This window comes from Marmota monax, unplaced genomic scaffold (assembly GCF_021218885.2).
Source record: "Marmota monax isolate L192 unplaced genomic scaffold, Marmota_monax_Labrador192_F-V1.1 WCK01_AAM20220418_F8-fsc00240, whole genome shotgun sequence".
NCBI classification, from domain to species: Eukaryota; Metazoa; Chordata; class Mammalia; order Rodentia; family Sciuridae; genus Marmota; species Marmota monax.
The window spans coordinates 1,803,745-1,827,951 of NW_026693696.1; positions in this window are offsets into that span (position 1 = coordinate 1,803,745).

Below are 24,207 nucleotides of genomic sequence, written 5' to 3' on the forward strand. Positions count from 1 at the left end.
TAGGGTCTCACAAGGCTGAATTTAAACTAACTGGGAGTGAACTCTAATTTGAATCTTGTCATTCTCTTCCAAACTCACTGGTTGATAGCAGAATTAATTTTGTTGAAATAATAAAACTGATGTCCCAAGTCCATAGTTGCCATCTTCCAAACCCTGCCATAAAGTAAAGTAGTTTGCTTCTTCAAACTTGCAGAAGAATGTCTCTGACACTGCAACTTTCTTGAGTGTTCCCTCTCTAAACTCTCATTTTATTTCTTATTTTTGTAAGAACACTTAATATGAGAACTATACTCTTGAAAAACTCTTAAGTGTATATTAAAATATTTTAACCATACTATTTTAAACAAGAATTCATATATCTTATATATCTGAAATGATATGTCCACTGAAGAGAAACTCTCATTTACTTCCACCTCCCAGTCCCTGGAAATCATTATTCTAATCTTGATTTTATGAGTTTTATAATTTCATATGGTTCACATAAATGAAATGATGCAGAATTTGTTTTTCTGTAACTGGCCTATTTCATTTAGCAAAATATCTTTCAGATTCGTCCATGTTGTCACATACAACAGAATTTATTTTAAAAATATATTGTATGGCATATGTGTATTTAATTTCTTTCATCCATTCATCCATCAAAAATAATTAAATATAATAATGTTGAGTTGTTTACATCTTGACTGTTGTGAATAATGATACAGTTAAAATGGAGGTGCATATACTTCTTCAAGAATATAATTTTAACTATTTTGAGAAAGGAATCGTTAGATCATAAGATAGTTCTATATTGAAGTTTTTGTTTTTTGTTTTTTTCCCATACTGGGATTGAATCCAGGTGTGCTCTACCACTGATCTACATTTTCAGTCCTTTTTATATTTTTCATTAGAGGGGATCTAAACTAAGTTCTCACTAATTTGCTGATGATGGCCTCAAACTTGAGATACTTCTGCCTCAGCTTCCAGAATTACTGGGAGTACAAATGTGCACCACCATGACTGGCTGTATTTAACTTTTTAAAAGACATCTCTATACTCATTTCTATAGTGAATTGCACTAATTTACCTCCCCTCTAACAGTTCACAATGGTCTACTTCTCATTTCTCAAAAACTTATCACTATTTTTCTTTTATCTTTTTGATAATATTTCTCTGAACACTTTTAAGATACTATCTCTTTGTGTTTATGATTTACAATGCCTTTATAACTAGTGGTATTGAGCATTTTTTTCATATAGCTATTGATCTTTTGTATGTTTTCTTTCAAATAAATGTTTATCTAAGTTCTTTACCAACATATTAATGAGATTTGTCTGTTATTTTTTTGTGTTTGCTGTCTTTGTTATTGAATGGTGGAAACTCCTTGAATATTTTGGATATATGGTTTGCAAATATTTTCTCCAGTTCTGCAGAACTATCCCATTTGCTATATAAAAACTTTGTACATTGATGTAGTCCCATTTGTCTCCTATTTATTTTTTCTTATTCTTTTGATAGCATATTCAATAAATCACAACATAAAGTCATGAAAATGTAAGACTCCCTTTATTTATTTTTTTTAAATTGTTTTTCTAAAATTTTACAGTTGCAGGACTTACATTTAAGTGTTTAGTGCACTTTCGGTTGATTTTTGTTTCTGGTATAAGTTAAAGTCCACATACAAAGACAACAACTTTTCCTCTTTGGTAAAATATAAAAACTATTTATTCAACATGATTAATTTTTTTAAATATTTTTGTCTATTATTATAGTTATTCTATGTGGTTCAAACCCTAATAGATGTTTTCTTATAGCGTATTATAGCTTCAAACTTTGCAATAGTGATGGAAAGCCATTACAAGTTATTTATTTTAGAATATAATCTTCAGCATTTCTAATCCCATGAAGTTGTATATTCTCTTGGTCCTGCACTGCCCCAATTAATGACCATCGGCCACATGTGGCTTTTTAGCTTTCAACAAATTAAAATTAATGGACATAAAGATTCTCTCCCTCATTTGCACAAGGCACATTTCAATCACTCAGTGGAAATATGTGGCCAATGGCTACTGCAAAGGACATGTAGATGTAGAACAATTTAAGCATCACAGAAAGATCTATTGCACAGCCCTGGCTCAACACATGGGTCCTAAATTTTAATTTGCCTTAGAATCACTTGAAGATCTTGTTCAAACAGTATTTGAGTCCCCTTCCTCACTTCTACTAAGGTGAGCTTTGAGAATTTGAAATCTATGAAATTTTCAGGTGAAATTCATGTTGTTCTTCTGAGAACTGCAACTGAAAAGCCATTAAGTTATAGATTCATTTGCACAAGCTTCCAGAAAACACCAACTAACAATATTCTCAGGGATATAGGAATAATGTATCTAAGTATGTGTTTTACAATAAGAATCCTGATGACAAAGGATAATTGGCCTCAGTTAATAGTATTTTGCTGCTATCTACAGGAAGAAATGGATATAAACTACCATGATTCCAATCTCTGAGACAAATTCAATATTAAGATAGGAAAATGTGCTCAATAAATAAAATATATTCAGCATGATTATTTTGATTATCATAACCCACTTGAATCAAATGTATGGAAGATGATATGTCATGAGCTTTGTAATGTTTTCAACAACCAATAAAAAAAAAAAAAGAGATTTACTCAGCCATAAAAAAAAAAGAACTTCTTGTGATGAAAGAGTTGGGAGAGTAACCATAAACAAATATTATCATTTAGTTGTACTCTATATTCTAATAGATAAGAGACTAGTATTAACAAAAAAAAGAAAATATTTGTTTTTGTAACAGATACTGTTATAGATAGCCAATGTGTTTCCAACTTAATTATATCCTGCTATATCATTAAAATTGATTTTCTTTATATGAGATAGTAATTGGAAAAAACAAAACAATACAGTATTCTATAAAAGGTGTTTTATAAAGATTCTGAAAATCAGCTATTTAGTATGTTATTTTTTGAAGAAACTCTGTAAAGACCACATGAATTTCAAAAGTTCAAAATACAAAAATGTATGTATTAGTTATTAATTGATTTCATTTGTTTTAGTAATATCCCTAAAAATATAAAATGTACATTTATTAAATTCTAAACAAAATATATTTATCTTTTTCCCAATAAGGATCATGTGAGAAAGACAATGCAAATGTGACAATGTTCATTATTTATATTTTCAACATATTTCATATTGCCTAGTTCTAAGCTTGTTTTCTTCTTCCCAAATGCATACCTGACAGTAAAATTTTTCATGAAAAAGAGAGCTAAAAATCTATAAATTATTAATATATGTATCACTCTATAGAAGTACCAATGATATCCCTCCACTATAGTGCACTAATAACCAGAGATACCACAATACATACACATACATATATGAATATATATATATATATATATATATGCACATATATACACATGCATACATAAAACATTTAAGAAATACTCATGTTTCAAATAAGAAATCCATATATTTCAAAAAGAGTTTACCTTTTTCAAAAATAAAAATTATATTTATCATTAAACATTCCCTTGATTTTATAACAAAGGCATCATCAATTTTAAAAATGTTATATATTGAATTGAAACTACATGGCTTCTGTTCAAAAAGACCACAATTCATAAAAGAGTTATAAGATATGATGTGTATCCCAGAAGTCACAAATTCTTATTCTCAGAAAAGAGTTAAACATAGTTGTAACAAAACATGTACATCTACATTGTTCCCCTGTCATTTAGCAAGTTGTAAAATATGCTGGATAAGTTTATCACACAACTATTTGCAGAACAGTATAGTGAGATCTATCACAGCTTAATAACAAATTACAAGTAAAGTTTGGAAGTATAGATACTACAGATAGAAAAGCTATATTCAGGTCCACAGAAGCATAAAATAAGTTATGGTAACTTTGAATACTACAGATATTTTTATATATGTGTACAAATGCAAAAATATATGGATATGTAAACACAAATACACATAAATGTATATATGTGTGTGTTTATATGCACATGTGTATGTATACACACAGAGTCTCTCTCTCTCTCTCTCACCCACGCACGCACGCACACACACACACACACACACAAAGATTTGTTTTGGATTTTGAATGAACCCTGAAGGCAATGTGTTGGAGGCTTGGTTTCCATCCTATGGCACTATTAGAAAGTGTTTGAGCCATTGGGAGGTTGGGCCTAGAGGAAAAAAATTAGGTCACTGGAGCCATGGCATTGAAAGGAATTAGAACCCAGTGCCTTCTATACCTCCCTTTTTGCTTTCTGACCACCTTGTGGTGAACAGTTCCACTGCCATGTCCTCCACCATGATGCACTATGCCACCACAGACCCTAGGGCAAAGGCACAAAGTGGCCATAGATTGAAATCTCTGAAACAAGATCCAAAATAATCCCTTTCTTTATATGTGTTAATTTTCTTTGGTATTTTGTAATAATGATGCAATTCTAAGACATTCCAACATTGATTATTTGTATATTTACATATGACAAACTGATACTCAAGCAGGAAGCATTTTGAAGGAGATTCTCTTAAATTTAGATTTCCCTTAGAAGTCCAATAAGAGCTATAAGTGATGCAGGAAGGTCACTTCATGAAAATTTTGTTTTAGAAAGCCCACATCTTCCATAGTGAATATTTGCAGAGCACTGTGGCAGATTAATACCAAAGAGGACTTTATTTGGGAAGTTGTTCATTTCTGTTGGTAATTTATAGCTTGATGGCTAAAGTAGGGGAGAGGAGAAGATGAAAATCTGAACCAACTATACAGATGGGGATACTAGAAAATGAGTAAGGGAACACACTTAGGGAGGAAAAGAAAAATAATTAGGGAAAAATATCATAATTCAATTTTGAAAATATAGATTCATAGTATCTGTTGCAGATAGAAGGGGGAAGTTTCAAATAATAGCAGCAATATTGGATGTGCTCTTTTCAAAATAATCTAGAATTTGGATATTAATGTAGTAATTATTTTTGCTTTATTTGCTACCAGAATGCAAGAGAACAAATGAGATAATCCAAGGGCATATTGTGGATATAAAAATAAAGTGATCACCACAGGTAACAGGTGAGCTAGGGAGAGATGACTTATAAGAGACCAAGTACACAGTGAGAGAATAGGGAAAAGATGTGGCACAGGGACTATTTGGAAGTAAATTATTAGAAGGGATATTTTTAAATGCCCAAAATTATTCAAGCAATATTAGGTCAAAATATCCCTGCAATTCATTTTATCAAAGTAAAAGCATTTTCCATGGATTTTTAGATGTTAGATGGCTCTCGTTGTTTACATGGTGATTTTTTTCCTACCCAAAATTATGGCTTCCACTTCTGTATTAACATTTCCATGGGCTGTGATAGTGCATAGTTTAATTAATATATTTTTAATGAATAACTGAGAATACTTAACTCATTTATGTCCCTCTTCACCTTGACAATAAGAAAGTAGTTTCTCTATAACTTTTCAGCAATTAATTTTACTGGGGCTCCCTCTTCAGAAAGAATCCTACTCCAATAAAGTGATGATATGGCTCAGTAATAGTATAAATTTGGGAGCTCTGCTGTAATAATGTGATACAAACCAGATGGTGACAGAAATAAGTTGTCTTATGGTTCCACAGAATTTGAAATCAGTATGTCAGCAAAACTTGTTCTCTCCATGAGTTTGAAGTTGAATTTTTCCATAATTTTTTCTATAGCTTTTGGAATTCATGGTTTGTAAATTGTGTTCTTCTTGAGTCTTCACAGCCTTTTCCTCTGTATTTATCTTTCTCTGTGTTCAACTATCCTGTTTTTATAAAAAAAAATCCATCTTATTGGTGTAGGACCCACACTAATTTTTTTTTTATCTTAACTTGTAAATACTCTATTTCAAAATAATGCCATTTTAAAGTAATAATATTTTGAAGAAAAATTTACCTCATAAGAGTGGTAAGTCTGCTTGATGATGGTCCTTCTACATTAGCTAACAGAAATGAAATAATATTTTTCAATTCAGTCATTTGCATCAAAAGGGTGATTTGAGGCTCTTATTTATATATTTTTTCTCTGTGAATTTCTTTCAACATTATGTGGGGAGAGAGATTTAGTACTTATTTTGATATCCTTGAAGTTCCCACAATTGAGAACAATGTAGATTATAGAACTATTGGGACAAAGACGGGATAGGTTGGATCTAATTTGTACTAGCTTACTGCATATAATAGTTTCATTTTTTTCAGAAATTTTGAGAGTTGATTGTTTAAGCAGTAATTTTTAATAATTAATTTATATAAATTTTAAAAGTAAATATAATAAATATTCAAAATTCTTAATTTCTGAATTGTTTTGTTGCATTTTCTTATTATCTGTTCTCATAAATTATCTCCTTCTAGTCTATCTATGTGGCATAAAGATATAAATATATACATATGAATATATAAACACATACATATATACATATATATAGACAATCATGATACACACACACACACACACACACACACACACACCATGATGTTCTACTGAATATCTCTTTCCCACTTTGCACTCAGAAACCTTAAATCAGTAATTTGAAAATGACCATGGTGAAAGTCTTAGATTTCTTGTGGTGATATAGAGCATGAAGTCAGCTTCTGCATGGTCTCTGTTAAAGCCTCATGGTAGAAGGTCAGCAGGTACAAATATAAGAGAGTTCACAAGGGACAGCGACTGATGAGAGATGCCAGACTTACTTCATACAAACCCTTTCTCAAAAAAATCTACACTCATGAGAACTTACTCATTCCCACTAAAATAATATCTTACTTTCACAGGAAAATCATTAATCACTCCTGAAGATTAAATGACCTTTTACAAGCCTCACCACATCTCAAAATACAAAAATATTGTGTCCAAGACTCAACATGTATTTTGTATGGGGATAAACCACATCCAAATCACAATGGTGAACATTTTTAATTAATGTAAATATGAAACATCAAGAAGTAGGAATCAGAATTTTCAGAACTTGACTTAAGGTTTTGTTGAGTACACAGACTTAAAAGTGTGAATGAGAAAATGTTGATAACATTCATTAAATATATTTATTAATGTATTAAGAGACTACATTACAAATAACAGAAAATATTACTTCAGTATTCTAAAATTTTCATGAAAAAAGAAATTAGTTGCATGATTAAAAAAATAAGTGAATTTTCTAACATTCATCTTCATTATCACATTATTATTTTGTTTTGCTTGTACACAGCAATAAATATATCAACTGACACTTTGGAATTACACTTGAAGAGTTAGTTTTTAAATATTTACTAGCATCAGATTATGGAAAAAATAACATGTCTATGTTTTTCTTCTATTTTCTTTTTTCATTCTTTCTTTTTTTTTTTCAGTATTAGGAATTAAACCCAAGTTTGCTGTCATACTAAGCTACATCCTCAGCTCTTTTTTTATTATTATTTTTATTTTGAGACAGGTCATGGTAAATTTTCCACAGTCATCCTTGGAAAAAAGGAGGACAGTAAGATACCATGTCCCTGACATGCCCATCTGTGTTCCCAAGAACTTAATCAAGTCAAAGGACTAATGGGAGTGAGTCTGGGCCTCAAAGTCTGGGTAAATGTGGTTTCAAAAGACCTCAGCTCCCTCTCAAATATGCTGGGAGTTGAGGAAACTTAACGTTATCTGCAGAAAGCTGCTTTCTGAAATGCATGCCAAATGTCTTTGGATTCTGATCATATAGTGGGGCAAAGCAATCTAAGCTAGTGATGTCAGTGCTTCTGTAGCCTGGTGTATAAAACTCCTTTTTTCTACTGTAGCTTATGCAGAATTGAGGGTACTTTGGAGAGGATAAATGCCACTAATCCAGGCTGCCACCACTGGAAAAGGAGCACAGATGCTAATTTATGGATAATTTCATGAGGGAAAGTAAACTTGGTAAACTACTGTGAGGATGATGGTGCTATTTGTCCACTGAACCACTGAACCTTCTCCATACATATCTACAAGTAAGCCTTATGCCATGCAAGCCTTTCTGGATGCTTTCTTTTATTTCTTGGCAACCTATCCCACTCCTCATGTACAACCATATTGTGAACAGAACACCCAGAGTAGCCTCTAATTGGTGATTCTCCCACTTCTACCTCTTGAGTAGTTTGGATTACAGGCATGGCCTCTGGTTAGAATATTTTTCTAAGAAACTTGACTTTACAGGCAAAAGATTCGAGGTAAATAAAAAGTATTAATTTGGTCTAGTGTAAAATATTGAAAATATTAGAATACCCATTGATTAAAAGTGTATAATGTGGGAGAAGGAGGAGAGAGAGAGCACAGAGAGAGAATTCAAGTAAAACAGAACATATTTGTAGGGGAGTGATAGGATCAAACCCATGAAAAAGTGAAGAGTTTGCCAAGAGGTTTGGAGGCAACTTTTCATATTGAGAAGAGGAAGGAGTGAAATAACAGTTGCAGGTATAGAAAATCTGTAATTGAAATAGCAATATATTGAGGGAATTTATATATGGTACTTTTAAATTCCTATAAAATAAATTTATTACTGAAAGTGAAAGGGAAGTGAGAAATATAAAGTGCTTTAGATCTAATGAACTGGTTTTGAGTTAAACACAGATGCAAGCAGCAAAGAAACTGAATATTGAAGGTAGGCAGAAGGGGGATTGAAAAACAATATTTAGGGTTTTGGGAACCTACCACAACTTTGAACAGAAGTCAGAAGTTAAATTCCTTTTATTTTTCTGTATTCTTTTCTTTTCTTTTCTTTTCTTTCTTTCTTTTTTTTTTTTTGTACCAGAAATTGAAACCTACAGGTGCTTTACCACTGAGCTACATCCCAGCCCTATTTATTTATTTATTTGTTTGTTTGTTTATTTATTTATTTTTGAGGCAGGTTTTTGTTAAGTTGCAGAAGTTGACCTCAAACTTGTGATCCTCCTGCCTCAGCCTCCAGAGTTGCTGTAATTAGAGGAATGCAACACTGCACACAGAGTTAGGTTGTTCTAAGGTTTGCTCTTTTACTCCAGACAGATTAATCCATCTGTAGGGATTCACATCTCATTGAGACCACAAAGGAGGCAGTATTTGGAAAGCAGGTTTATCTAGACTGAGTGGAAATAAACTGAGAGAGGGGGACTAGTGGCTTGAAAATGTAGAGGGCCCTGCCATATGAGACAGAAAAAGTGTCAGTGATTAAAATTAAAATATCTCCTCCAAATGTACTAATGTTATTCATCTTTCTAATCTTAACATCTTGGTTTTTCTCCTCATGTCCCCAGCTTTACACATTCTCTATGACCTGAAAGAAAAATCTCTTAAATCTACTTCTTGTATTGTCAATTAATAAAATTAAATCATTAGGACTGTATTTCAGTTGAAACATAATGATATTTCCAGGAGCTTTTCTTTCTGAATATTTTTTTAAAGTTAAATCTAATTATCAGGATGATAAGGAAACATTGAGGTAACTTTCTTGGAGCTACCAGAGTTTTTAGTAATTATCAGTTTTAGATTAAGAACATCGAGTGTACATATGTGTACATATTTTTTGTTCCTTCTCTAGGAAATATTAAAGTTAGGAGATGTTTTCTCCCTATATTAGTTCCTTCATAAGTTGATAATGAAAGAATGGATTTAATTAAGGCCAGAAATATATTCTTATTTATTATGCTCTAAAGTATGTATACTTGGATTAAAATTCAAGAGTCAAATGTATATAAAAATGCTTACATTTTTATTCATACATTGTTGAATTGGAATCTATATCAAACTATCAATTTTAGAATTAACAGCAAAGACAAGAAAATAGTGTATACATTCAATGTTTAATAATTGTTAAGAATCTGCTTAAGAAAACCTGTGCAGAACAGTTTATGAAGCAATTATAAATTCACATAATCCAGAAGATGGTGCTGTTTACATTTCTACTGCATTTTGGAACTCCAGAGAAACAATTTACTTCCAATTCAGCCATTGATGGGTTGTATATTATTGAGCATACCTTCGCAATCTGAACAGTTAATGTAGCTTTGCTCTTGAGGATTTCACATTTACAAATAATCTGCATAACATTTCCACACCAAATATTAGAAAATGTACTACTTCACAAGCAATCTCACATTAATGGAACCTGATCAGTTGCGGCAATCTCAGTTATCTTATGCCAGGAGTACACTCAAATGTGAAAATACATATTAGATAAAAGACCTATTTAATTTTCTGGTTACTTATATGGCTATTAAAATGCAACATGTAGACCATTAAAGTGGTGATGATCCTTATTTAATGGAATGCGAATTTATTCTTCCAAATAGTGAACAGTTTTATAGTGACATGTTAATTATGTACTATCCAGGCACAAAAGATTCAGCCAGTTAACACAGATAAATGGGATACATGGTATCTATAAAATATTGGGCCTATTTCCACTTTACCTAACTTTATTAATGAATCATGTACACAATCATATCTGCTTGCGGTGCTATGGAAAGGATATGTCCCTTAGGAAGGTCCACCATGTGCAGTTTCCAAGACTCACTTGCAAAGCTTGCAGTCTCTGTTAAGAAAGTCATGACCTCAAAAGCAAATAAAATTATGGAAATGAGCATAGCTTTTCAAATCCCCTTAGCAGTAAATAAACATAGAAAAAGTAGATGAAAGATGCAAACTTGCATACATATTTCTAGTACAGACCCAAACTTAACTGTTTTAATATTGAATTAAAGTTATAGCATAAAAGACTAAATTAACAATATATTTTGCGTGCCTGTGTGTGTGTGTGTGTGTGTGTGTGTGTGTGTGTTGCTGGGGATCAAACCTAGGGTCTTGTGCATTTGAGGAACAATACTTTGTATTAAGGGTAATAAAGTTTATATTTCAGAGTGAGCATCACTCTTTTCAATCATGGGAGAACACACAGACATTATTTTTAAAGAAGAGTGAAAAAATTAGTACAGACACATTGTTTCGTTGTAGAAAACAGAGAAGATAGAGCTGCAGAGTTAAGGTCAATTTTTTTTTTTTTTTTTTACTGGGGAGAAGGAAGTCAGATGTAGAAACGAGGAATAGAAAATTATTAATTTATTGTTTTTTAAAACTTTTTGCTACCTGATGTTTTAAACACATTATTGTTCAGATTGGTTTTATAAAAAGTTAAAGGTATCCCTTGGAAAACCAAGACAGACTTCAAATATGGAACATGTACTGTCATAATCACCTGAAGTGGTTTTGGTTTTGTTGTTGTTTTGTTTACTACCTTTAAAATAGTTTTCCCAGGCTGCTTTGGAAAAATACTAAATCATATACTGTGGATTGAACCCTGTCTGTTTGGCTCATTTCTTACATTCTCTAGGAACCTTGATACACAGCAAATTTTGCAGACCCTTGCAAAATCTTAAGCAGGGAGTTTGTGCTGGGGTTGTAAATTGAAGATGATACATTTGGTAGGTCTCAATGAACCCAGGGTAACATAGTGAAGTAAACAATCAACTTTATTAAATAAAATAAGAACATACAAACAACTTTATTAAATAAAATAAGAATATGGTCACTTTAAAACTTAGATAATAGAGGCTTTAGTGGGAGATGCCCTCTTACTAAATGAAATTTTTCCCCAAGCCACAATAAGTTTAATTCAATAATTAGTTATCTCATTTAATTTTCCTAGATTCTTTTCTCAAAAGTAGTTCTAAGATTTAAGTTGCCTGCAGCCAAAATCTAAGGAGTGTAGTTGCAGCTAGTTTTCCTGATGACTATAATTTAGGTAAATGTTCAATGCTTCTAGAAATATAATTGGGTTTCTCTGTGTTCTTTGATAAGGTCTTTGTTGAAGTAATTTGCAGTTGCAATGCCTTTTTCTAGAACTTACAAATTAAAAGTTCTTGGGGAAATGTATATATTACTTTTGAATGTAAAGATATAAAGATTGTTAATTTGACTATAATGCACATATTAACTTTTTAAAAATAAGAGCTATTTTAAAAATGATTGCTCATTTGAGCATTATATTGTTTTCAATGTTAAAAAATATTTGCAAATTTAATTATTTTGAAAAAAAATATTTTTCTGCTGCCAACTTTTTCTTGTGCAAGATAGATCTTCTTTTATGGTATGAGTGGTTTCTAAATATTACCTAATGCTCACAGCTTCTAAAAATATTTTTATAAAAGTTACCAGAAAAATTACATCGGAATGCTGCAGGAAGTAGTTGTGTTTATGAATTTTAAATGATACAGTCCTTTACCTTTCAACAAAGAAACAGTGCATTGATAAATGACCTTTTAGGCACTAGACTTAATCTTAAGACAAGTGACACACATACAAAATATAACTTTTAAAATCTGTTACCTGAATTTGGAGTTAAAAGTGTGTGAGGCCATAAGTCTATACAGGAGATCACACTAGACATTGGCAGTACTCTTCAAAATTATACATAAACTTCAGTGAGCTTATTGGCAAAAATGTATGACAAAACTACTCATCATATATTCATGACTTAGCATTGCACAATGTTTAAAAACAATTTTTAAAATGTGACCTTTATGGAGAAGTAGAGAAAACATGGTTAATGCCTTATATCTGATATTTGATATTTTAACCTGTAGGTTGATTTTCTGCACCTATTATATACTATAGTCTCTTAATCAGCTTTAGTCCCTACAGTAAAGTATCATACACTGAGTGACTTATAATCAACATAAATGTATTGCCCACAGTGCTATATACCGGAATTCTGAGATCAGAGTGCCAGCCTGGTCCTGGTTTGGTAAGGAACCTCTTCTGAATTATAGACTAATTTCACATTATTCCTCACATGGCAGAAAAGAACAAGCTAGCTATCTGTCCTTTTCCTATAAGAGCATTAACACCATTCACAAGGGCTCCACTCCTATGACCTAATTCCCTTTCCAAAGGCCCTATGTTCAAAAATCATTATGTTACAATTAAATTTGAAAATATAAGTTTTGTCAAGAACAAGAATATTTGTTTGGTAAAGTATAGCATGTATTTCCTATCTACAAGGTATTCATTTCTATATTCTATTTTCAATATAATTGCTGTGATAATACCACTTTAAATGTTTATTTGGCCTTACTTTATAAGCATTGAGATGCATCATAATTAAATATAAAATTGTTGAACCAGCATAATGACAGTGATAAGCAAACTAGGTGTCTTGTGTTTGTGTCTGTGTGTGTGGGAATCAGTCAGGTCTCCTACATTACTGTCCCCCAATGTGTCTTTTGATCCATGTTACCCTGATTGCATTTTTTTGTTTGTTTGTGCTTCCAGATAAAACTATGTTTGAAGAAATGGTTTCAAGGTAATAAAAACTGGAAAAACTCTTTCTCAAAGATATTAATACACATGTAACATCATAAGTGCAGTCTAGTGTTTTTTATTCAGCACTGTAAAAAATTATATCTGAATACTGGCCTGCTTTTCTTTTTTATTGTATGCCTTATCTTTTCTTTTCAATTATTCATAGTATTCTAAAGACCACTTTCAGTATAAAATACTATCTATGGGATGGGAAAACAGCAAGAAACATATTTCTGAATGGATTATAAGGGTAGGTCTATTTAGAAATTTAAATGCATGTAATCAATGTAGAAAATATATACACCAACACAATGACTCTTTTCCTCAACTGTGTTCTGTTTATGGCCTATTGTAACATTCTGATTTTATTCTTTGACACTTTGTGGTTTTTAAAAATTTTATTTCCTTTTTTGTCCAATTTACTTTTATATTATGGAATATAATGTTAATCAAATGTCTTTGTTTCTTAGTATTTTTTCTTTGTATCATATTTAGCAATATTCAAGGTGATTTAACCTATGTATAGCCCATATTTACTTTTTTTTACAATGTATTAAAAATATGTGTTGCCACTCTGTTCTTTCTTTCTAATCCCTAAGATAAGTTAAAAACTTCTACAACCCTTTAATTACATTCCCTTACAATAATATTTGTCCATATATATATATATATATATATGCACAATATATCCATAATATATACACATATACATAATATATATATATTTACATTGCTTATTCAAAATTTAAGTTTTATTTTTTATTGTAAATTATTTCAAACATTCAACAAAACATAGAAAATAGGATAACAGAAATGCATGCAACCAATACTTAGAATTTTGTTTAACCATATAATAGGTTGGTTTTATTTGGATAAATCTATATAATTAATTGAAGTAAAATTAATCCTAAAGTACTGAAATGTTATCTATACGCAATCCCTTTTCATTATAGCATTTACTTGTGTGTTACTTTCATATATTTACAGCTGGAACAAATTTCTCTTCATTAAAGATTTTTCTTTAGAAAAATGTACTTGAAGACACAACAGAAAAGATCATATACAGTCATTTAACTGTAAGTTGGCTTAAACAAATACAGCCTGTAAACGAAAATTCAACTGATATGGAAATATCTGATGTGTTTTATCTGCTTGCTTTGTTTTTTGTAAAGTCTTATAGGAAATTAACAATGACTTTTTCAAAACTAATAAAGCAATTTATATAACACAAAGTGGATATAGACAGAATTAAAGTATTTATAAACTTTATGTAGTTCAAACACATGATTTGAATGAAAAACTTATTTGACTCTCTGAGACTGATCCTTTATCCCCAGGAAAATAAAGTGACTGCAGACAATTGCATCATCTCTGTAGAAAAACTTTTTTCTCAAAAATCAACAGGATATGACTAGGGGTGTAGCTCAGTGTTACAGGTCTTGCCTGGTATGTGCAAGACCTTAGGTTCAATCCCCAGAAACATTTAAAAAAAAATAACAGAATAATCTGTGGAATATATGGAAACCATGGACTGTTATTCTGTCTAGTAAGGTGTGTAAATTTTTATATGTGTTGTGGATTTCAAGATTAATAGTTTAGGTAAAACTGAAGACAAGTTATAGGTCACAGATGTATTTCAAAAGAATTTTATGCAAAGATGATTTGGTCATGACTGACCCTGCCTGTTATGGTTTAGATATGAGGTGTTCCCCCAGAAGTTCATGTGTGAGACAATGCAAGAAAGTTTATAGGTAAACTGATTGGGCTATGAAAGTGTTAAGCTAATCTGTTCATTAATTCACTTGAATGGATTAGCTGGGTGGTAACTGCAGGCAGGTATGCTGTGGCTGAAGAAGGTGGACTGCTGCTTGGGTTTTATTTTTTGTCCCTGGTGAGCCAAACTTAGTCTCTTTCTGTTACCTGGTCTGAACTGTGTTCCTGTGAACCAAATTATTTTCCTCTGCTATACCTTTCTGCCAAGTTGTTCTGTTTCACTTGGGGCTCAGCAGTGGAGTTGGTCATCTATGGACTGAGACCTCAGAAACTGTGAGCACCAAATAAATTTTTCCTCCTAAAATTGATCTTTTCAGGTCTCTTGGTCACAATAATGAAAAAACTGGCTAAAACACTGCCATGAAATATTCTCTTTTATTCTGGGAGAGAAAGCCTTCAAATTGGAAGAGAAAGGTTATGAGGCTTTCTGCAGAAATTTCGATTCGTTTTTGATACATATATTCTTGATATATATAATGCCTCCTAACAGAGGTATAATGAAAAAATAAAAACCTTTCCAAGGCACAAAATGTTAGGAAAATGAAAGTTAAAATAAAAATATCCATAATGAAGACATCCATCCTGCAAATATAAAGTATAGACCTCAAGAATACTGAAATTCTAATCTCAGACAGAATTCAATTCCAGTTATGAACCTGCTTAATAATGCAATCATATGAAAAGTGTTCTATCTATCTGTTTTTGCACTTTAAAAAATAGCTACCTTCATAAACTTTTTATGGAGAGTCAATGAATTAAAAATATTAAAAGTTTATACAATATTTTTTGTGAGAATTTGTTTTAAAAATGTACTGATTAAGATTCAGTGAAGGAAGAAAGAATAATTAGGCTACAGTAGAAATAAAGTTAAAAACTTTGACAAAAGAAAATTATATTTGTTTTGAATTTTTGTTGTTGCTGCTTTTACTAGGGTAAAGGCTTCTCTTGTATCCAGCATTGTTTTGTAGATATGTGCTTCAATTGTTTTCTCCGTAGATTTGTTCTTATATCTACTCTGAGTTCTCACACAGAATATCACCTGTCCTGTGTTATGGGTTAATCTAAAACAAATTAAAAGTCAATGACCAAGGATTTCAGATATTGGAATATAGAAGTAACGTGGCAGCCCAAAATATCTTCTTTATGTCCAACTCTCCTTTGTTCTGCAATGATCTTGTCAAGATGAGGGCTCAGTATATTCATACCACTAGGAATTTGAATAAGGAAATAAACATCAGAAAAAAAATCCATTCATTTGAAGTAAAATGCCCACTAAGACAAAAGGTCTTACTGAAATCTTTTCTTAAATTCTGTTTTTCTTTTACAGTATGCTTCCAAATACAAAGAAAGCACCTCATTTTTGCCTTCCCATAGGTGCCACACAATTGATGGGTCTGATTACTTAACAATCAGAGAAACCTTAATATTAGGTATGGTTCATATTCTTTGTTCTTATTTCCTACCCCTGTATCTCACCTTTTCTCGCACAGTTGAAACATCTATCAATTAAGAAGTTATGACAGTCCACAAGATGGTTATCTAGCCTTTGGCCCATTGTAAAAACCATAGCAATACATTGAATCTATTCAAGGAAATACTCAAATAGTCCAGATTTCAGGCCAAAACACTCTCCAGGTATTGGCGACAGTCAAGGTTTTCTTTGTCATTATTGATAACCTGTCACTAGAGTTCTATGGCTTTGACCTGACAGATTCAAACCACATCATCAACAGGGGTAACTGATGCATGTGGAAACAAGGAAAGGAAAGAGGTGCATACTATTTTTAGGAGCTTCTATTGATACTTTTTGGGTGAAACATATGAAACTTGCATTTATTTTATTTTATTTTTTACTGTAAGCAAAGTAAAAGTAAAAACATTTCCTTAGTATTTAATAGAGTGAGAAAATGGATAATTGGATATTGGCATTGTCAAGCATTACCCTTTCCAAATGCATAAGAAAGTGAGAAATTAATAAAACGGTTTTTTTCAACCTCTCTCTGTTTCTCCCAAAGAATATGATACCATAAAAAAGTTTTTGCATATTTTTTGTCCAAAAGTGCTAAGATAATGTATAAATAAATTTTATCAGAGGGAGAAATGGGAAGAGGGAGAAAGGGAGACAGAAACAATAGAAAAGAAATGAAGAAACAGAGGAAGGAAGGGAGGGAGGGAGGTGAAAAATTCTTGTTTTTTGTTTTTTTTTAAAGAGAGAGAGAGAAAATTTTTTTAATATTTATTTTTCAGTTTTTGATGGACACAACATCTTTGTTTGTATGTGGTACTGAGGATCGAACCTGGGCCGCACACATGCCAGGCGAGCGCGCTACCGCTTGAGCCACATCCCCAGCCCGAAAAATTCTTAAAACTACATTCCTGCAGCACACAAACCACTTAGGATAAGCATAAAAGATATTTAAGATTATTTTAAATGAAGACTTAAAAGGGGGGCTAGAGTTGTAGCTCAGTGGTAGAGCACTTGTCTAGCACATGTGAGGCACTGGGTTTGATCCTTAGCACCACATACAAATAAATAAAATAAAGGCATTGTATCAGACTACAACTAAAAAAAAAAGACTAAAAGTACAAAAGAAAGACATTCTACCATTTGCTTTTGGTACTGTACAGTTCACCTAATTACTCATATGTATATATGTATATATATATATATATATAAAGCTTTGTCCAAAAAATCAGTCAACTTTCTGTGAATATGTTGAAATTAATCGGAATCCAAGATAGAAAAACAAAGAAAGAATAAAAAAGCTGCCCAGCCAGATTAATTACCAAACCATAAGAACCGTCTCAGGAAACCTTCCAACCAACAAAACAGACAATACTCATCACCTTTTGATCAATCTCACTTATATGTCAATAATCCATAGCTAATCTGAAAACTGTTTATTTTTCTTCTTTCTTTAATCAATAAAACTGGAAAATTATAATGGAGACAAAACAACTCTTACCTTGTCAAATTATAAAATTAAAGTAGCATATTTATTTACTCTTTTCAGAAAGAAGGACTGATTTATCATATAATGAGTCAGAGAAGTTTCAGAGCCCCTGTTTTTAATATCCACTTGCTGATGATCACATTCAAATAGGGCGCTCCTCTTCCTAGGATCTCAATAAATCAATTCTAGTAATAAGGGTATGTTTTTATTTTGTTTGCTGATGTTACTTAGTTTATAACTTCTGTAACACCAGTGACACAGTACCATACATTGTCTCCCATTACACACACACACACACACACCACACACACTTACACACCCAGCCTTGACTTTGCTAGTCTATTTACCTGAAATGATCTTTTTCTTTACCCCTTAGAGCAAAAGTGCCATGAGAGAAATACCTTTACTCAATGTGTTTATTTCACTCTTGTTATTCTCTGATGAACCCTAAGTCAGCCCTTTAATGCCACATATTTATTTTATAGGTTGTCAATGAAATAGAAATTTTGATCCACATGTTCATGTTTCTCCAACCAATTGAATTTGGTGTCATTGACCAACCACATTTACCTTCAGAACATCTGTTTTAATTGGATGCTGAAATAGCCCTCTCCTTTGCCTCTCCTCTTACCTCTTACCCTCTCTGTTGTCTTCATTATATTTACTGTATTTTCCCAATTTCTTGATTTCAAAGAGTTCTATGAACCACTCTTTATAACTCTCTAATTTCTGATTAGATTCATCATTTAATTTTTCTTATTAATTATTAATGCTTCTGTGATTACATCACCACTTTGTAGGTCTGCTCTCCACATTGTCTCTTCTAAGGACACCAGCAGTTGGATTTAGGGACCACCTCCATAATTGTATCAGTTCATTCAAGCTGCTACAACAAAGTACCATAACCTGGGTAGCTTATAAACCACAGAAGTTTGTGAACCTGAAGTTCTCAAACTGAGAAGTCCAAGATCAGGGTTCCAGTATGATTAGATTTTTGAGAGGGTCCTCTTATGGGTTGCATATGCTAACTTTTCACCTAGTAAAAAGAGAAAAACAGCTGCCTGTGGCATTGTATCTAAGGTCACCAATCCCAAGTCTCTAACGTGTGATCTAATCACCTTCCAAAGGCCTCAAATATCACCTTTGACTTTAGGTTTCAATATGTGAATTTTCGGAGAGTCACAAACACAGATCATAAGAAAAATCCACGCTGATCATCTCTTCATCTCAAGATCCTTTACTTAATTACATCTGCAGAGACCTTTTCCCAAATAAGGCAACATTCATAGGTTCCAGGAATTTGATGTGGATATAATTTAGGGGGACATTTTGGCCTACCACAAAGAAACAAATCCACTTTTTCAGCATACTCATCTCCTTTGGTATTTAGTTTCAGTTGTCAGAAATATAAGTAAAAAAAAAACATCTCCCTCTGTGATATTTATACTTATACTAAGAAAAAAAAAATACTACCAGGGAGCTGGTAGCACATGCCTATAATCCCAGTGGCTCAGGATGCTAAGGCAAAAGGATCATGAGTTGAAAGCCCACTTCAGCAAATTAGTGAAGCCTAAGCAACTCAGTGAGACCCTTTCTCTAAGTAAAATATTAAAAAGGGCTGGGAATGTGGCTCAGTTTTTGAGCACCCATGGGTTCAATCTTCATTACCAAAATGTGTTGGGGGGGGAGAGAAAGAGAGAGAGAGACCCACAAAAAATAAATAAATAAATATAAACAGATATTAACTGCAAAGAACTGGCTTACACAAACCTTGAGGCAGTTCAGCTCATGCTCTGAAATTCCAAACTGACTCTCCAACTTTTCCTTTGATTTAGAAATTATGCAGCCTGCCTCATGATTTGTGTAATTTCTAAATCACAGGAAAAGCTTAAGGGGCAGTTTGCAATTCCAGAGCATGAGCTGAAGCTGCCGACCATAGGTAGAATTTCATCGAAATCAGGAAAGCCTTAGCTTTGCTGTTAAGGTTACTAAATTGACAGAGTCAGGCTCACCCAGATAATCCAGGATATTTCCACTTCCTTTAAATTAACTGAACATAGACTTTAATCACATCTGCCTTCTTCCTAACATCAAATTGGTGTTTGAGTAACTGGCATCTGTAGCCTGGCCCTGTTAACTCTCCCATCACCCTTCAACCTGTTTATTTGTATGTCTGCCAATCTTAACAATGTTTTAGAACTCTTTTTTCTATAACTCAGGCCAAACAACATGGTATCCTGCTTGACACTTGTGACTGCCTCATAGCCCACACTCAGGTCATCAACAAATATAAAACATTCAGATATGATCAACTTTTCAACACCTGCACTAATACCACTTCAGTTTAGGATGTTATAATGACTCTTTTAACTTTGTAAATGGTCTGCAAGCTCCAACAGATTATATTCAGCACCAATTGTGACTCTTTTCTTTGAATTCTTTTCTTGTGGTTCAGAAACCTCTAAAAGTATACCATTTCACTCAAAAAAAAAAAATACTTTTCACCTAAAAGTAGTCTTTCCAAAGAATGCTCATCCTTCTCCATAAATCTCTTATCTATTATGTCAAAATTCTTCACCTGTCATTTTTAAGACATTTGACATGAGGACTTGCTTGCTTTGCATCTCTAAGTTCTAGTATATAATTGTGGCATGAGCTAAGTCATTGGCACTTTTATCTTAGCTATATTTTTCAATGCTAAAAAGACTGATTATTAAAAAAGAAGTACTTGTCAAATGCATAAAATGATAAATCACAGTGCAAAATTACATTAAGGCAAATACATTTACTGAGATACTTTTATATTAAATTTAGTCTGGTCTACATTGCCATAAACATAGTATACTGAAAGCACTGCATTCTTCAAATATTTCTAATTTTTGGAAAACATAACAATAGTATTTGTCAACGTTCAATATAACTAAATAGTAAAGTCCACTTATTCTTTTGTGCTTTATAGATAGAATTTCTATTATATAATATAAAATGTTTTAAGCATTCTTTGGTTAAATTGAAAATATTAAAGAGTAGGTTTTTATTTTTTAAAATTTTGGTCTGCGTCTTAAAATGAACCTCTCCAAAACAGATGAATTTATATTTCACTTTGAATTTATAAGTTGTTTTACATCCATAATGACTCCAGTCATTATTGACTTTTTAACTACTGCATTCTACATTGTGTAAATTTAGACATTATTAAGCAAGAAACTAGTCAATAAGTAATGTGAAAAAACATTTAAACATATATATGTGTTAAAATTACAGTAATATTACACTTTAAAAATAAATTTAAAATAAAATCTAAGCATTATTTATCCTTTAGTCAAAAACTCAGTGAATGTCATTAAGAAATTTCTGTGTATAAAGATACCTGTCCATGCCAATTCATGGATTAAGACAAGTAAAATGAATGAAATAAATGATAAGGTGAATTTCAGATGATGTTTTATCTCATCATAGAGAAAGTAAGAGAGATAGATTGTGCAAAGTGGATTACTATTTTATATAAATTGATTAAGGAAGACTTCTCAAATATAGTGACATGTAAGTAAGAACCTCAAGGCACCCAGTGGTTAAGTCATTATATATCTAGAGTCAAGAAGAGCAAGGAAACTGAGAATGTTCTAGAACAATATCAGTAAATGCAGTCAAAAGATGTGGCAAAAATAAATCCTAATCATGCATATTCTTGAAAATTAATTAAAGGATAAATTTTTAATTCTGGGATGTGATCAAATGTCAGTGAATGGCATTCATAGCTGACTGACATGATTACTTTTACATTTAGAAAAGATAACTTGCTGCTGAGAGATGTAGGATAACAGGAGTGGAGTCAGGAAGACCTATAAGGTCATGGAAACAGACCAGGCTAAAGAGGTTTAGACTTGACAGGAATCACTTTTCTTAAACTGATAATAGAGTATTATTTTATATTTAAATGCTAGCAATGTAATAACATAATTTCAAGGATTTAAGATTTTAAAATATCAAAATACTAAACTTTGTGCCAATTACCTTTAATCACAGTAAAATCTGCAACACAATTTATTAACCATCCACATTGATGGGTTTAGTAAATATTTTCTATGTTTGCATATATAAGTAGGTTAACTTAAAATAACAGTTATGGTATGCAGTTAGGAATAATTTGAAATACAACTTTCCATAGCAACAGAACAGCATATCTATTATGACAGACTGCTCACTGTGGAGTGAAATCACAGTGCCACTGGATTTGATGTTATAAATTCCTTTCATTATTCTTTGAGTGAACACATCCATATGATTAGCTTAGCTCATAGAATAAATAGATAAATGAATGAATATTTCCACCAATACCAAATTTCTTGATTATGCTTAAGTACTTTAGAGTCTCTAAGCACTGTACAGTCTTTTGTAATTGGAACTTAATTGGCTCTGTTAAAGATTTACTCTGGTTTCCAAAAGTACTAATGTTGAATGCAAGAAATATAATCTTATTAGAATCATTCCAGTATATAAGATACATATTGAAAAAATTTAGATATGATTACAAATTGCTTTGAAATATTTGAGTTAACATGATATTATTAAAAATAATTGTATAAGTGTAAAAATGTTATTCTTAGTACTGGAAAGAATTGACTTTTCTAATGGGAGTGACTGAGAGGCAGAAAAAAAATTAACTTTGATAAATGGCATCCCTGGTGCTAGGGCAACTATTTATGACACAAAAATGCTTTTTTATCATTTCAGGTCTTCTATTTAGGTCTTTGACCTATTTTGGCTTGATTTTTTGTATGGTATGAGATAGGAGTCAATTTTTAATCTTCTGAGTGTGAATACCAAGTTTTCCCAACACTATTTATTGAAGAAGCTGTCCTTTCTCCAGTGTATGTTTTTGGCACCTTTTTGAAAATCAGTTTGATGTACATGTACGTAATTATTTCTGAGATCTCTATTCGGTTCCATTGTTCTGTGTATCTGGGTTTTTGTTGTTTGTTTTGACAATATTATGCTGTTTTGAAATTATACATTAGAAACTTTTTAAAAGACAAACAATTAAATACTACAGAGTTCATGTGGATCTTAATTTAGATGAATTTTTTTAAAACAAGATAATATAAACATATATGAACATATACACATTTGAAAGAAATTTGTAGATATGGATTTAAGACTTGAAATACCAAAAACATCATAGAATTGATATTCAAAATTTGCACACACAATCCTACATCAGACATAAAATTCTGCTAGATAGAACATGAAAAAGAAGTATCACTCCAAATCTAGATTACTGAATATAACAATTTCAGAAAGATTTTTTAAAGTACACTTCAGTATTATAAAATAATTCAACAAGAAAAGAGAGAGGAGCATAATGAGAATACCAATCAAATAATTTTTACTGGAAATATTTACATAAAGTAAATAAAAGTTTTACAAACACTTTCCTATTAAATTAAAAACAGATGGTGGCACAGTTTAAACCAAAAAACAACCAAAAAAATAGAGCTCAATTCAGGGTTGAGTTTAGCTGAGAGAAGACCTTTCACATTTGGGTCTGCTTTAATTCAACAGTGATGGCTAATGATTTGGTGGAATGCTCAAGAATTTTAAAAGAACATGCCTGAAAATGTGATTACACTGAAGTCTGGGGAATAGGTATGCAGAGAGACATCTCCAAAGAAGGTAAAAAAAAAAGTATATTCCCTTGCAAATATTTAAGAAAGATGAATGCAGGAGATAAGAATCTTAATCAGGTGCAAGTGATGGTTAATCTTATGGATATCTTCCTCTTCCAATAGACTCTTGAATAAAACGGCTCTGGTGGCAAAGACAGAGATTGTGTATTAACTCAACAACATAGACTTACTTTCAACATATGTAATCCAGTTAAGGATACTGCCAACCAACTACAATAGAGAAAAATCTTTAGCCCCTGATTTTCTAATAATCACCAATGACATAAGCCAGGTATCTGAAGGCGAGTTAATTATATTAAATACCTAATAACATGGATGGAAAGGCACTTTTTCTTCTTTGGAATAGACACTGCATATGTATTTGTCTTCCCTACATGCAGTGCTTCTTAAGAACTATATGTACCTTATCCACCATCCTGGTGTTCCACATAGCAATACTTTAAATCAAATAACTCATTTCACAGA